The 12608-nt window shown below is 41.1% G+C and overlaps 2 long non-coding RNA genes and 1 pseudogene across 4 annotated transcripts in view; 2 read left to right on the plus strand and 1 right to left on the minus strand.

Annotated features, from left to right (window-relative positions):
• LOC140621599 (uncharacterized) overlaps positions 1-6085 on the plus strand; it is a 30244-nt gene extending 24159 nt beyond the window's left edge. The window contains exons 5-6 of one of the 2 annotated variants that reach the window (XR_012021344.1): positions 260-331; positions 4801-6085. This is a non-coding gene — a long non-coding RNA (uncharacterized lncRNA). The remainder of the gene's footprint in view (positions 1-259; positions 332-4800) is intronic. The other variant, XR_012021343.1, reaches the window with a different exon arrangement.
• Positions 6086-6244: 159 nt separating this feature from the next.
• On the plus strand, positions 6245-10040 carry LOC140621330 (uncharacterized). Of its 2 annotated transcripts, XR_012021043.1 has the most exons (4): positions 6245-6569; positions 7210-7344; positions 8283-8396; positions 9875-10040. It is a non-coding gene; the product is annotated as an uncharacterized lncRNA (long non-coding RNA). The 2 variants fall into 2 exon arrangements; XR_012021042.1 differs by having other exon boundaries at positions 6245-7344.
• An 837-nt stretch (positions 10041-10877) lies between these two features.
• LOC140621331 (elongation factor 1-alpha 1 pseudogene) lies at positions 10878-12608 on the minus strand (annotated as a pseudogene).

Consider the following 12608-nt stretch of genomic DNA (forward strand, 5'->3'; position numbering starts at 1 on the left):
ATGTGTCTGTTTTTGTGTCAGTATAATACTGTTTTGATTACAACAACGTTGTAATATAAATTGAAATCTGGAATTGTGATACCTCCAGCTTTGTTTTTTCTTTTTCAAGATTGCTTTGGCTATTCAGAGTCATTTGTGGTTCTGTACGAATTTTAGGATTATTTGCTCTAGTTCTGTGAAAAATGCTGTTGGTATTTTCATAGAGATTGCATTATTGTTTTGGGTAGTATGGACATTTTAACAATGTTTATTTTTCCAGCAAAACCCTCTTAAGAAGAACAGTAACACAGAAGGATTTGCTCTACTGGATACTAAGTTATTATAAAACCAAGTAAGTAATTACAAAAAAATGATAAATACACAAAGATACATGTAAATTATGACATGTTGAGATGCTGAGTAGCAGTTTGAAAAAATAAAGCAGATTTATACATAGTGACACTGGGGAGTTTTTGAAGACATACTATTACCTTTGAGAAAACTAAACAATTTGCAGGATGATGCACACAATGTGATACATTTATGTCAGAACAAAACAATACCATATACTTTTCTATATACAGCAGTATATGCATAGACATATAAAGAAATAATTTCAGAAGTATCCATATCAATCTAAAAACAGAGGTTACCTCTAGGGAAAGAACTGGGTGCCATCGAGAGAGCCTACAGGTATTATTTTATATAACTAAAACAAAAAGGAAGAAAGGAAGGAAGAAAAGCAGTGTGGGAGGGAGAGATGGAGAGAGGACCAAACTAAGAATTTTGAGCCAAGCCACCCAATATCTCAATAGAGATGGTCTAAAGCCACTTCACTGGGAATATTTTCTAAACATTTCTTTCCTACTTCCACTGTTCCACTAAGTCTCAAGAATTAGTTCCTCCTTTCCTTCCTCCATCAACAAATATGTATATTACTGTGTTCCTCAAGGTAGACTTGTTCTAAGTTTTCATGTTTCAGTCCAGCTATTGAGTCCATTTGATGATAGCATGAAAATCTCACCCAGTTAACATTCAAACACTTCACCATTAACAGGTAACAGGTAGATCATGTTTATCAGAACTGTGTGCATGTCTAATTACCTAATCTAAGAATTATATGAGTTCTTATTTATTCATTTCATCAGATCTTTACATTTATTAAAAATACAACAATGGCCAAGCAGCTTCTAGGAACTCTGGGAACCTGTAGGAGAAATATTGGTGAAATCCTAAGGAATCATTTAGACATAGGGGTAGAAACCCCAGGGAGACAGGCAAGGAACAATAGAGAGAAACACAATCACACTCAGAAATGAATGCTCAGTGTGACAGTGAAGGAAGAATTTGATGCAGGACATGTGTGTGATTCCTGTGAGCTGCAGGAAACATGGTGTGTTCCTACTCATTCCATTAGACACAAATGAGCTAGCTCTTCATGTCCAGGAGATGGGTATGTAAACTTGCCTTTAGAGTGTAAGTAAAACACACGGACACATGGCAGGATCTGCTTCCAGGAACATGAAATCAGAAGCCTTCCTTTTTCCATGCAACAGCGTCCTGGGTGATCCCCTTACTATCCCTTCTGGCCTTGTGACCCATTCTCCACCTGCTGCTTTCAGGGTATAATTTAGAACATCCCTCTCCCTGAATTAACACCCTGCAAGAAGGACAATTTTTATGATATGTCCGTGCTGCATCGTTATTTTCTCATGTGATCTTCCAAGCATCCTAACGCTGGGGCTGCTTTTATGATTCCCAGCTCCCACATGAGGAAGTTGAGATAAAGACAGTCCTTCCAAAACAGCCTTGCTAATGTGGAGGACCCCTCTGTTGCCTCCACAAATGTCCTTCCCCATTATTCTTGTGTTTTCTTCATGGCATTTATCACTTTCTGAGATTTCTAATTGCCTATGTGTTTATAATTTACCTCTCCCCACTAGAATACATGCCCCACGAGGAGAAGGATTTTGTCTAACATTTTCACTGCCATATCCCCAGTGCTAACATGATGCCTGGCACATAGTAGGTGCTTAACAAAAATTTGCTCAGTAGGCACTGGACAGATTAACTTAATGCTACTCTCTTAATGGTTTATTAAATGTTGCATCCAAAGTGACCAAAATAGTTATTTGCAGTTACTATGAATTATATAAATAAATGCACTAAATATGATACTAACTCAACAAGAATGATGTGTTATTTTTATATAGTTCATTTCCCAAATGCTGACTATGTGCTGTACATTGTTGGGCACGGGTGATAAAAATTAACTTAAGGAGTGTGTGTGTGTGTGTGTGTGTGTGTGTGTGTGTGAGAAAAAGAATACAGGCCAGTAAATTATGTCACCACACTGTGTAGTAAATACAATTACATGAGTAAACACAGGTGCTGAGGCATAGAGGAAGGGCAGGTCAATCTGGAAGAGTTGGAGGGGGAGGTGTTAGTGACAGCTTTCAAGAGGAACTAAGAGCACAACTGAGTTAGGAAGAACATAATTATCCAAAGAGATAGGGAAGCCTATACAAGTCTGGGAAGCAACTCATCAAAGCCCGGGAGGTGCTTTTGGGGAACTGCAAGGTCATGGGTAGCACTATATGGTATAAGGTAGGGATGCATTGAGAGATTAAGCTGGATATGTATAGAAAAGTCATTTACAGATGACCTTGAATTTCATTGAATATTCTATCACTATGTCTGTCTCTTTCTCAGGGTATACCTACTGCTAGCACAGTGCCTGTAGGATAGTAAGACCTCAGTAAATATGTGCTGAATGAGTAAATGAATGAATGGATCTGGAATGTTACCCTGTAGCATCCCTTGCTCCAGGAGCCAGTTAAAATAGGGAAGTGACCTGATGAGATTAACATTTGAGAAGGGGCACGCTGGGAGCCACAGAATAAAAGAGGAAGACTCAGGTCAGTGAGGAATGATTATCAGGGTGAATTTGAGGACCCTGGAGAGAGAGGGGTCAGATGGAAGGAATGGATTTGAGGACTACTTGGTGACTGATTGGATGGAAAGAAAGAAGTAAGGACAAGCCTAGGAGGGTAGCATTTCTGGCATAAGATCTAGGTGTTTGGTGCTACCACTCACAGGACAAGGGACTGGAACAGGTGCGACCCAAAAGGGAGATACTGGGTTAAGCTGGACTGCTGGATCTGAGTTGCATTTGGAATTCCAGGCTGGAATGGAGACCTGGAGCCCAGCAGAGAGATCTGGGCTGGAAGAAGATACAGATGCAAACAGAGTCTGGGTGGTGCATGGAACTCAAGAGCATGAGGAGATAGTACAGGGACGGAGCCCTCCAGGGGGTGGGGCTGCCAGGGTCCTGAAGGCATGCGAAAAGAAGAAGCAGAGAGGGGACCCAAGTCTTGCTAGCAGGTGGTGGAGGAACCAGATTTATGGTTTGAAAGAACCAATGTCAGATGTACCAGGAACTTGCCACTGAACACAATTGAAATGTGAAACAATGTCCAGTAAGATTGCAAGTTGGAAGGATAAAATCCAGAATGGCATGAGATGGGAGAAATGGGCTGAGGCAGGCAGCCTGGAACCAAGCAGGGAGTGGGTGTTGTAACTCCCTTTTTATATAATGCTCTAAGTGAGGTGTAGGGCAAGGTGGCCTCCAGGAACCACTGGGGCGGGGCAGTTTCTGTCTTTTAGTAACTTTCAATGCCACCTGCCAGGTAATTAGAGCTTCTCCTTTGAATGTTCTGCCCCTGGGATCCTGGCCTTCACCTATCCTTCTACTGCAATTCACTGCTATATGGCACTCGAGCAATCAGCTGTCTGGGGTGGTGCAGCTCAGGGGAGGCCTGGGTATACAACATCCGCACACGGGCAATTACACATCTACTCATTGCTCACATTCTTTGGCACGGATTTTCACATACACCAGGCATTTCCAGGCATCCCCAGTTTGTCTTCCTAGATCCTCTGACCTCATACCCTAGCCCTGGGGAAGTTTTGTTACAGTTTCTTGGGTACTGAGAGCACAGGATCCTTGCTGTTTGGAACTCAGTTTCTCCTAGTTCCAATTCTAACCTGAGGCTTGCTCCACATTTCTGGTGTGCCCTTTGGAAAAACAATGATGATAGACCTAAGGGATCATAAATGATTCAGGACATCCTACTTTGGAATGCCAACCAAAGGAAGCATTCCTGAATGCAGAAAAATTCGATGCACAAAGATATTTGTCTTAGAATCAGTCATAAGAATAAAGAGTGAAAAAGTGTGAACTGGAACATCCAAAAGGGGATGATCAAGTAGACCACAGCATTTCCTTGGGTAGAATATAATTCGATGGTTTTTAATATTAGTTACAAAGATCGGTTAAGAAAATGGAAATGTAGGACGCCTACATAGCTCAGTGGTTGACCGTCTGCCTTTGGTTCAGGGTGTGATCCCAGGGTCCTGGATCAAGTCCTGTATCAGGTTCCCTGCAGGGAGCCTGCTTCTCCCTCTGCCTATGTCTCTGCCTCTCTGTGTGTGTCTCTCATGAATAGATAAAATCTTAAAAAAAAAAAAAAAAAACATGGAAATGCTACTGATTAGATACCAAGGAAAAAATAGAATACTAAATGATATATACAGTATGATTAAAACTATGTAAATAAAAACACACATAGGAAGTTTATAAACAAACCTCTAAAATGTCAACAGCGGCTATGTTTAGATTGTGGGATTTGGGGCATTTTTTTTCCTGTTTCCCAAATTTTCTGTGATGAGATTATATTGATTTTACAACGGAAAAAATGCATATAATAAAAAATAATTTTTAGAACCCTGAAACCTAATATGACAGTTATCTTTTCTCAGGTTTTCAAGGATGAAGCTGTCCTGGTCCTCCCTCCATCCTCTGTGGCCTGGTGTCTGTCTACTGATCTGGGGAAATTCACAGAAACAGGCTGGAGCTTTCTGCCAGAGCCTCCACTGGGAACCAGACCCTGTTCCTGGGGTGGGGCAGGCAGGCCTCTGTCCTGGGGTGTTGGCATTTACAATGCACAAAAACTATTAAATACAGTTTTAAAGCTTAGCACATAGGAAGAGCTACTAGAAAGTTCTGGAGGCCCATTCTCACAGCCTGCCCTTGACACTAGTCATGAAGGCCTTGATGTAGGCTCAAGTAGGTGGGGTGCTGAGCCTCCTGTGGGCCCCTCTGGCTGTGTGCCCTGCCCTGGCACATGAAGAGTGAACTTCCAGGCCACAGAGAAATAACACCATCAAACATACAGGGAAACTGTCAGATAGCTGGTCCAGGGGGACATATGAGCCACGGCAGGGTGACCTTCCTGACAGAGTTCAACAAGAGCAGAAGGAGGAAAGGGAAGGAGTACTGAGTGACATAGTAAAACAGGGCTTTGGCTGTAGGAACAGGACAGCCAGCATGGTTTACAGCTGACCCTCCACAGGTTGAATAATTAGGGAGAAAACCCCCAGTGGGGTTACAGTACTACTGTTTTGCACAGCTGTGAATTCACGAGTGGAGAAGGCCACCTTTTTCCACCCTATGGAAAGGCCAGCATCCTTATTCTAAGGTTCAAGCTGTTGTCAAATTCTCCCTAGAATGTCATGTTTCAGCCCCCTTCTCCCCCCCTCCCCACAAGGAGCTAATGATGCTGGAGGGATGCTAAGAGGTAAGACATGGGAGCAGAAATGGGAGACACCCATGTCCCAAATGGAACCCATGGACACAAGTCTGAGGTTCCTCAAGCTCTTCAGTTAAGGCCCCTCTTCCTACTCTCCCTTCCTAGGGACTCCTCAGCCAGAGGCTTCAGGTCCCACCCACATGGGGATTCACAGGTTAATATTCACAGCCTACCCTCTAGACAAAATCCTTACCTTGTCCTGCTAACAAATATTTGTTGAGCACCCTCCATGTGTCATGCCAGGATCCAATAGCAATTCTACCAAGCCACTCCTCTGGGGTGCTTGCATTCTGCTGATGTCTCAAAGGCACCTCAAACCCATCATGTGCTGAAGGCTGACACTTAGGGAGCCAGGCATGGTTTTACACACTTTATGGGTACAGGTGCACCTTGTAGACATTGTGGTTTCAGTTCTAGGCCATCACAATAAAGTGAATATTGCAATAAAGCAAGTCAATGAATTTTTTGGTTTTCCAAAAGTTATATTTATACTACACTGTGGTCTATTAAATGTGCAATAGCATTATGTCTTTTAAAATATGCTAATTAAAGTTAATTAATTAATTAAAAATACTTTGTTGCTAAAAAAATGCTAACCATCATCTGAACTTCCAGCAAATTGTAATCACTGATCACATAACCATAAAAAATATAATGAAAAAGTTTTAAATATTGTGAGATTACCAAAATGTGATACAGAGACACCAAGTGAGCAAACGCTGTTGGAAAAGTGGTGCCAGTAGACTTGCTCAGTGCCAGATTGCCATAAATGCAATATCTGCAAAGCATAATAAAGTGAAGCACAATAAAATGAGATACGCCTATATAAACATGTTTTATCTTCACAACAGCTCCGTGACTTGGAGCTATTACTTTCCTCCTTTTCAGACAAGAAGACCGATAAAGAGGTTAGGGGACTTGCCTGATGTTGCAACACTTGTGAGTGCAGAGCCGGGCTGGGGGGTGGGGAGCCCGAGTCCCAACACCACACTCTCACTCCAACATCCTGGCTTTTGCCCCAAACAGAAATTTGCCCCAAACAGGATTTCCCTGTCAGACTGCCTCCTTAAATGTCACCAGTATCTATCCAGTTACATAGAACAAGAGCTCAGATGTGCTGTTGACCTCTTCCCCCCATTCCCCATCTTCATGCTTTCATCACCAAGCCTTGTTGATTGTGCCTTTGAAGTTTTTCTTCAAGAGGCAGAAAGCAGTGAAGCAGTGTGTCTCCCTTCACTGCTAATGTCCCCAGGCCTCAGCACGTATAATGACCCCTCCACGGTGAGCAAATCAATGAACTCACACTCATCTTGGTCTGGGGGATGGAATGCCCTACCTTTGGATGCGTCATCTCTTTGATCTGGGTGGAGGATAAGCAAATCACGACTGGATTGGAATGGTCTGTCAGGTTTGGTAGATGGAACCTGCATGCAACCTGCATCTGTTTACTTGTCTGTCTCTATAATCAGAAAACAATTATTGAACACTTCCCACGTGGCAGGCAGGTTTTCCCCTTCTTTCCACATATACCATATAATCCTTGCCATGACCCTGTACCTTCGGTATGATTCTGTTACAGATGGAGAAACTAAGGCTCTCAGAAGTCAGTTACTTGGTCAAGGTCATATAGTCATTAAGCAGCAGGATCTGAGTTTGGATCCAGGTTGTCTGGTTTGGCTCCATGTCCGAAACCATGAAGCTCTACTTCCCCCAGGTAGCCACCTTTGGTGAAATCTGCCCTGTCCACAGCTTCCTAGGACAGCTCTTTCCTTTTTTTAAAAAAATTAAAATTTTGTTTAAATTCAATTTGCCAACATATAGTATAAACTCAGAGCTCATCTTATCCTGTACCCTCCTTAATGCCCGAGGACTAAGCATTTGCATTCCATAGCTGCACTTCTTTGGATTCATGGTGGATTTCAAATGAGAGATGAAGGTCAGTGCTGGTGGTCACTTGAACTTGGCACGTTTATCTCAGGGCATTCCAGCTATGGGCTAGCCATCTTCCACAGTGGGCATGGGGAAGCAGAGAGCACTTGTCCCTGAGAGACAACAGGGCATAGAGGGAAGGGGGAGGCAGGATCAGACACTTCATGAGCAGAGTAGAGACAAATATTTGTAGTCCTGGAGAAATAAAAAATATCCCAATCTAGTTCCCCAGGAGCCCTGGTGGCACATCCCTGGATTCTAGGATATGGTCTGGGATCCTGCAATAATAAATCCCTGTTTTTGCCTTTTCACCGCAATAATTACAAAATGATGGCCAATGAGATAAGCAAAAACATAAAATTTAAAAAAGAGTGTTGCAGACAGCATTCAATTAACCCAAATCTTACAGCAAAGAGATTGGCTGCAATCTGTGTGTATGTATGTATGTATGTATGCATGTATGTATGTATGGGGTATGCTTACTCAAATCAGGTGATAAGAAGTTGAAAGGAGTTGGCAAATTGAACTCCAATAAAAAAAAAAAAAGAAGTTGAAAGGAGCTTCAATTAAACCAGGTTAAAGGAGAAAACTGAAAGCCACCCAGGAAACACATGAGACCATGTTATGAAACTAGATTCCAGGTGAAAGATGTGGACACAGAGTCGCCTCTTGACAAACCATACAGGTTCCAACTCTAATATTCCAACTGCTATTCACATCCAGGTACCATCTTCACTTTTCTGCCAAGAATTTGAATCTGTAACTACATTAAAATCCTGAATCTTCCACTACTAGACTCAGTTGGCCTACAACAGCAAATCACCTCCTCTTGGTTCGGTAAGTGACTTTGCAACCCTAGGAGAATATGCAGATGGCTCTTAGATGGTGAGATGAATCAAAATCAGAATATTGCTACATTTTCTCAATTTTAACATCTTGGAATTTGGAATGCATTCTGTAATCAATGGCATCAAACAATTATAAATGGTGGTATTATTAAAGTAACATTATATCTTACAATAGAAGACTAAGAAGATCTAAGAAGGCATCTTAGATTCCATGAAATATGGCGTTCCTTTCATGGTAACTTCAGGAGACAGTGTTGAATCACCATCACAATTTGTGTGTTATTTAAAGAACTCGAAACAGGGGTGCCTGGGTGGCTCAGTTGGTTAAGCATCCAATTTGATTTTGGCTCAGGTCATGATCTCAGGGTTGTGAGATTGAGCCCCATGTCAGGCTCCACACTGGGTGCGGAGCCTGCTCAAGATTCTCTTTCTCCTTCTTCCTGTCTCTCCTCCTAAAACATATATATATATATGAAAAGAGAGAGCTTGAAATATTGAAGGAAATCTAATGTATTAGAGAACCTGGCATATTGGACTTGCAGTTTCAATTTGAAATGTTTAAGAAGATATAATCAATTAAGTTTGTAGGAAATCTTTGAACATTGTATTATTAGGGTACAGTCTAACCCCAAAGTACAATCGCTCAAAAATGATAGAAGTCAAGTGGTGAGTGGTCCAGAGCTGCAGGCTAAGCAGTTTTGCTATGTGAGGTCTTCTAGTGAATGGGTTCCTTCTCTCCTTTGGCTCTGCTGTGGCCTGTGTTATCTTCATCAGCACGGTTGATACTGGCTCACTGCCACATGCAAGGAAGTGGGAAAGAAGTGGGGCCACTGCAAGTGTCTTAAAGGTGATGATCTGGTTGTAGCATACATCATATCTACTCACATCCCACTGGCCCAAACTTAGTCACGTGGCCACAGCTGACCGCAACGTGTAGTCTATTGTTGGGTGGACATATGTCCAGTTAAAGCTCAGGGGTTTTAGCTAAAGGCAAAGAGGGGAGAACTAATACCAGAAAACATTTGGTAGCCATCCACCACGAATCTCAAGAAACTTCATTCACCAGGTTTATGAAATTTTTAATAATTGCTTAAAGGCTTAGAAAGATTTCAGTTTTATAAGTTTGCCACATCAGATGTTTGAAGTGTTTTAGAGAAACATATATTTTAATTTTAAATACACTTACAATGTTTTAGAGAATTAAATAACGTTTCTAAATAGGGAAGTTACCTAGGAGGACTTACTACTTAAATGTAGTCAATTTGATGTTAATCAGATAAGAAATGAAAGTGATTAATATTATTTTTAACTAAAAATTAGTAGACATAAATAAGGGTAAGAATTGTGAATTAAACATAAAGACTTTGGAAGAACCCAGGTTTTTAAATATTACAATGTTTTAGACTGGCCTCTTTCACTTAGTAATATGCATTGAAATTTTCTTCATGTCTTTTCATGCCTCGATAGCTCATTTCTTTTCATTGCTGAATAATATTCCGGTTTCTGGATATACTAGAGTTCTTTATCTGTTCCCTGCTGAAGAACATCTTGATTGCTTCCAAGTTTTGGCAATTATGAATAAAGCTGTTATAAACGTCCATGTGCTGGGTCAATACTAAGGAGCACGATTGCTGGATCAGATGGTAAGAGTACATTTAGTTTTATAAGAAATTGCCAAACTATATTTCAAAGTGGCTGTACCATTTTGCGTTCTCATCAGTGTTAAATGAGAGTTCCTGTTGCTCTGCATCCTCACCAACATTTGGTGTTGCCAGTGTTCTGGATTTTGGCCATTTTAATATGTGGGTAGCAGTATCTCACTGCTGTTTGAATTTGCATTTTCCTGATGGCATATGATGTGGACAATCTTTTCATATGCTTAGCCATGTATATATCTTCTCTGGTGAAGTATCTGTTAAAGTCTTTGGCCCTCCTTTTTTTTTTTTTTTTTTTGTATTAACAAGTTTACTCAGTATTGATAGAATACAAAATTTTATATGCAACACATTGACTTTAGTATTACAAAATTTAACCTTTTTATAAGCTATCTTATGGTGTCATTCTTTGCTTATCTGTTCTAAGCTATGATGTGTTACACCAACAGATCCCCTTTCCCCAGAGCTTTGTACTATGTATTTAAACAGGTGATTTCTTTCCTTTCAGCAAGGTGAAAAAAAAAAAACGCAAAAATTCCCACCAGGAAAAAAATGTTAGCCTAAATTCTGAGTTTCAACATAAGATAGTACCAGAAATAGGTTATAGGTGACTTTAATTTTTTACCTGAATAGTACTATATGAGGTTACAATGTTGGCCAAAAGAAGACACATTTTCTTTTCATTAAACTTTTATTTTAATGGGTATCAAAATTTTGTGACAGATTTTTGGTCAAGTTGTTTCCATTAAAAAGCACTCATTTTTTAAAAAAAACTAATAACTTAAGACTGCCACATACACACAACAAATGGTCCACAAAACATTCTCCTTCCCTTCTGAAGGTTTTATGATGCATTGCTATCATTAGCCAGTCTTTTACTATTAAACTTAAATGGCCAATTAGCACAAACCATTCTGATCAAGACTGAGGTGTCAGGTATTGGGGAGATATTGGGCAGGTATTCATTTAGCCTTCTGAGCTTTCTGGGCAGACTTGGTGACCTTGCCAGCCCCAGCTGCCTTCTTGTCCATCACTTTGCTGCCACCCCCTCTCCCCCACAGCAACTATCTCACATCACGAACAACAAAACGGCCCCAAGGACGATAGTCAGAGAAGCTCTCAAGACACATAGGCTCCCCAAGAACCATATCAATGATCTCAGCATCACCAGATTTCAAGAACGTGGGGCTATCTTCCAGCTTTTTTCCAGAATAACAATTAATCTCCTTCAGGTCAGGAAACTTTCAAGCAATGTGAGCTGTGTGACAATCCAGCACAGGTGCATATCCACCACTGATCTGGCCTGAACTTGAGCCGTAAAACCAGCTGCTTTCATTGGTGGGTCATTTTTGCTGTCACAAGCTACATTGGCATGATGAACATCTTTGCCAGATACATTCTTGACATTGAAGACCACGTTGTCCCCAGGAAGCATCTCACTCAAAGCTTCATGGTGCATTTGAACACACTTAACTTCTGTTGTAACATTGACTGTTACAAAGGTGACCACCATGCCCGGTTTAAGAACACCGGTCTCCACCTGGCCCACAGGGACAGTACCAATGGCACCAACTTTGTAGATGTCCTGGAGGGGCAGTTTGCAAGGGCTTGTCAATTGGACAAGTTGATGGCAGAATGCAATCCAGAGCTTCAAGTAACATGATTCCACTGGCATTGCCATCTTTACGGGTGACTTTCCATCCCTTGAACCAAGGCACATTAGCACTTGGCTCCAGCACGCTGTCACCATTCCAACCAGAAATTGGCACAAATGCTACTCTTCAGGGTGATAGCCAATTTTCTTTTTTTTTTTTTTTTTTTTTTTTTTGATAGCCAATTTTCTTAATGTAGGTGCTGACTTCCTTAATGATTTCCTCATATCTTTTCTGGTTTTATGGTGGCTTAGTGGAATCCATTTTGTTAACATCAACAATTAGTTGTTTCACACCCAGTGTGTAAGCCAGAAGGGCATATTCATGGGCCTGCCCATTCTTGGAAGATACCTGCTTCAAATTCACCAACGCCAGCAGCAGCAATTGGGACAGCACGGTCAGCCTGAGGTGTGCCTGTAATCATATTTTTGATAAAGTCTCTGTGTCCTGGGGCATCAGTGATGGTCACATAATACTTAGCTGGTCTCAGATTTCCTCAGGGAGATATCGATGGTGATACCACGTTCATGTTCAGATTTTAGTATATCCGAGACTCAGGTAGATTTGAAGGAGCCCTTTCCCATCTCAGCAGCCTCCTTCTCAAACTTTTTGATAGTTCTTTTGTTGATCTCACCACATTTGTAGATCAGACGACCAGTAGTGGTAGACTTGCCTGAGTCTACATGTCCAATGATGATGATGTTGATATGAGTCTTTTCCTTTCCCATTTTGATTTAGGTTTCATGGTGGTTTTCATGACACCTCTGTCCTGGTGGCAAATATGTTGTGAAAAAGTCTTTGGCCTCTTTTTAAATCAGGTTATTCTTTCTTTCATGGATGGTGCTTTTTGTGTTGTACTCTATAAAGGCTACATACTGTATTTTTCCAATTATA

This window comes from Canis lupus, chromosome 30 (assembly GCF_048164855.1).
Source record: "Canis lupus baileyi chromosome 30, mCanLup2.hap1, whole genome shotgun sequence".
Classification (NCBI taxonomy): domain Eukaryota; kingdom Metazoa; phylum Chordata; class Mammalia; order Carnivora; family Canidae; genus Canis; species Canis lupus.